Genomic DNA, 5,000 nt, shown 5'->3' on the forward strand with positions numbered 1-5,000 from the left:
ATATATATACATATATATATGTATATATATGTATATCATAATATATATATATATATATATACTATATATATATATATATATAATCATATTGTTCTATGTATGTATATGTATATATGTATAGTTTATAGATATAATATATATATATATATATATATATCTATATATATATATATATCGTAATGTATTGTATATGTATATATGGTATATATAATATAGTATGTGTGATCGTATAATAATATACATATATATATATAATATACATATGATATATATATATAATATATATATAGTATATATATGATATATATATGTATTGTATGTATAGATATATAGTATATATATATATGTATGTATGTATATATATATATATATATATATATATATAGACATATAAATATATATATATATCTGTAATATATGTAATATATATATATATATATATATATATATATAAAATATATATATATATAGATTTATACAGTTGTGGGGGTGTATAATGTATATATATTTATTCTATATATATATATATTTATATATATATGCATATATATATATATATTATATATATAAGATATAATATATATATATATATATATATAATATTATACACATATATACATATATATCAGCCCTAAACATTCACCTTAAAATGCAGGCAAAGAATGATGACGTTTAACCCAGTAAATAAAAATTCAAAAATAAAGGAGAAGTAAATAGGACACCCTTGGACAGGTCGAGCCAGGCAACGTAATGAAAGAAGGCGCGTTGGTTACGGTTCGTTCGGCAATGCATTCACGCCCGTAAAAACTTTCAGGAAAATATGGCCCTTCAACAAATTATTACCGGGAGATTCAGTCGTGTCTTTGCTAAAGTGTGTCACGCGAACACGAATCAGTTATAATTGCTTGATTTTTTTTTTTTTTTTTTTTTTTATGAAATATTAATAAAAACGCTTATCCTCCTACACTCTTTTATCTACTTATTCATTTATCTATTTTTGTGTGTGAATCTTGCAAATATTGTCAGCACAGAATAACTTTGTCATTTTGAGCTACTTTACATTAATTATGGAACCATAAGTAAAAAATATATTTCATTAGATTTTAATCATAAAGTACATTGCTCGATTACGTCTACTCGTACTCTCTTGACAAAAGGATCTAAGGATGGTTATATTGATAGCAATACAATGATAATGATGATATTGAAGATGATAATATTCATGATGATAATGTTCATAGTATTGTTGATAATGATAATGATAACAATGGTAATAGTAATGTCAATATTACTCTACGGAGGACAACAACAACAACAACAATAATAATAATAATGATAACAATGATAGCAATGATAAAGATAACGACAATCACAATAGTAATAATAGTAATAATAATATCATTATCATAGTAATAACAATAAGTTGTATATTGATAACATGAAATATGATATTGATAATGATAATAATGATAGTTAAAATAACAACAACATAACAATAACAACAATACTAATGAAAGTCGTAATGATATAAAGATAATGTTATATGGAACCACGACGATAATAATAACTATAATAATATCAACTCCAGTTACAGAACCACGATCCTGAATTTAATAATCAGCATCATTATTCATGATTATCATTACTATCCTAATCATTATAATCCTCATGATAATACCATTATTAATATTATCAGAATTTTTTAAATAATAAAATCATGAATGGACTATGATAATGATAATGATAAAATTAAATGACAATAATAACAATGATAATAAATATCAGAAAACTATAATGATAATGATAATTCTATATAGTAACAGAAATCATAATTAATGATAGTCAGTATGCAATTAGAATACTGAATCACTAAAAACAATAACAAATGCACAGCAAAAACGAACATCTACAACAACAACAATGATAATAATGATAAGGATAAAAGATAACTAATGAATGATTATCCGGATAATTCGAGTCTGCATAATCATAATAATCATTATAACGTAATGGATAATGATAAAAAGTACGTTAATACATCAGCAATGCCCATAACAATTATCTAATCACGAAATATCATGATAAAGAATTAAGAACATAGAAAATACCAGTTATCTACGTATACCGTGCTAAGGTGTAGCATAGTCAGTTTCATTGACAGCAAAACTCCAAACTTCTCGGCAGAGAATTTTATTTTTTTTTTATTTTCATTTTTATTTGCCATTTTCTTTATTTCTTATTCTTTTTTTTTTTCTTTTTTTATATTTTCTTTTATTTTTTTTCTATTTATTTTTCATTTTATTTTTATTTTATTATTTTATTATTATTTTATTTTTTATAATTATTTTTCTTTTCATTAATTTTTTTTTATTTTATTTTATTCCTTCAATAGAGATGGTTTCACGATATAAATTCTATTTTGTGGCTCATTTACGTGTGAAATATCCAATATAATCGATGTGAATAACGCCGCCAATGGACCGGATCCTATGGTAAGGATGTTGCGAGCGGCAAGTCTCCCACTGTAAGGATAAGCCAGATATGCGAAACAAATCCTACGGCTGGGCAATGGCCACTTAGGGTCAGAGCTCAGTCCGTACTCACCGTGATGTCCAGCCACAGCAGTGACCGCCAGGCGACAGTGGAAACTCACGAGCTTGGCTTTCCACTCTACCTATTTGTAATCTAACTTCTGCTAGCCACGAGAAGTGCTAGATGGAGTAAGCACGTGAATACAGTCCTCGTGGAATGCTGTTTTCGAAGTAGTCCAAATGACGACAGAGGTATGCCGAGAGAATGTTCAGTGAGAGAGAGAGAGAGAGAGAGAGAGAGAGAGAGAGAGAGAGAGAGAGAGAGAGAGAGAGAGAGAGAGAGAGAGAGAGAGAGAGAGAGAGAGAAATGGCTGGCTAGCAGACGTGGAACTAGAGGTAATTGGTAATGATAGCAATGTCGCTGGTGATGATTTTCAGAGTAAACGAAGTATTTAAGTAAAGGTGGAACCGAAAGGGGATGAAATTGAAACCTTAGCAAATGCAAATCCGAACACAAATACTGTCCTTTTTGATGCTCTGAATTGTGAAATGGATGCGGATGACCAATGATGATAATGATAACAACTACTAATGCTACTTCCATTACTAATTGAAAAACATAAAACGAAGCAAAAAGGTTAGTGATGATCAGACTAATAAAAGTAGTATTAATGAATATGATAATAAGGACAATAATGATCATTATGGACTAAAAAAAGGATAATGCTAATAACAATAGTAATAATGAAAATAGGAACAATAACAATACTACTAATGAAGACGATAGTAATTTCAGTAATGATAATAACAATAATGATGATAATAATAATAATGATAATGACAAGATGATGTTAACAATGATAATAATGATAATGACACTGCTAATGCTAATGCTTATGATTGTAAAAATGATATTTATAATAATAATGATAATGGTAATAGTAATAATGATACTGATGATATAGATAATAGCAGTAATATTGATATTAGTAATAATAATAATAATGATAAACATAATAAAAACAATAATGATAATGATGATAATAGCAATTATGATGATGTAAATAGTTACAACGATTATGTTCATAATAATACGATTAATAATGACAGTAAGACAATTAATAATGGTAATGATAATAATAAAACTGATAATAATAATAATGATAATAATAATAATAATGATGATAATAATAATAACAATTATGATTATATAAATACTTATAACTATGATATTCATAATAATAATAGTAAGTGATAATAATAGTTTTAACACTAGCAGTATAATATGACAATAAAAATCCTCATAAAGATAATAATGATAATGATTATAAGAAATTAATAATAATGATAGCAATATAGCATTGATAATAATGAAAATAATAGCAACAATTATAAAAAGACGATATAAAATGAAAACGAACTGACATTAAAAAACACTGTCAACTGAGCATAATGACGAAGCTTAATTATCGATCAAATATTATAGAACGAATCATTTTGCTCATTATGGCTCAAGCATTTAATGATGGTGATTCAGGTCGGTTGGAAATTAATTTAGGCATCAGACTGGTTATTAATCTGAGTCAAGGTTTGATGTAAAATCTGTTAATTTTGTTTAGAGTTGAAGGTAAATTGAGAATATATGATTACTGTTATTATTATTAATATCATTTATCATTATTTTTTAAAATTGTTATCATTACTATTAATTGTATGATTATCTTTATCATTATTTATTATTATTATTATTATTATTGTTATTATTATTATTATTATTATTATTATTAATCTATATACTTTCTTATGAGGTGGATCGTAATACTTTGAATTTTGAAACATATCAAAAGAATAAGAAAAAAAAATCTTAATAATGGTCAAATTATCATAACACAAATCTTAATATCAAGCACAACAAAATTAAAATAAGATTCGATCGTAATAAAAACGTTCATGACGCATGAAATAATAATGATTATCAGGAAAATAATAGAATCCTAATTCCTTAAACACATACACACACTCACACTAGACACGCATACAAAAGCCACACATTCTGACAAAAATACACATGACATGAGAAATAGATCAGTAAAAAATAACAACCATCATTTGAGTGGGTTGGGGCAATGAGAGGATTAACCAATAAAGTATAATGGTTATGATATCTATTATCATCGTATTTGATTGAGGAAAATGGTGATAATAATGAAAATAAAATTGAGTAATGATAATTATTATGATTTAAGGACGCTTTGTCTTATGCCGATCTTCATAATCAATAATATATGAGGAATGATAAGTTAAATTGATAATGACAATTGATGATTATACTGATAATAATAGATAATGGTAACTAATAATTATTACAATGATAACAATTTATGATATTAAATATATATATATTATATATATTATATATATATATATGTATATATATGTATATATGTTTATATACATATATAAATTGTA

The sequence above is a fragment of the Penaeus japonicus genome, unplaced genomic scaffold (assembly GCF_977035675.1).
Source record: "Penaeus japonicus unplaced genomic scaffold, GWHDUDI00000001_assembly GWHDUDI00000012, whole genome shotgun sequence".
Classification (NCBI taxonomy): domain Eukaryota; kingdom Metazoa; phylum Arthropoda; class Malacostraca; order Decapoda; family Penaeidae; genus Penaeus; species Penaeus japonicus.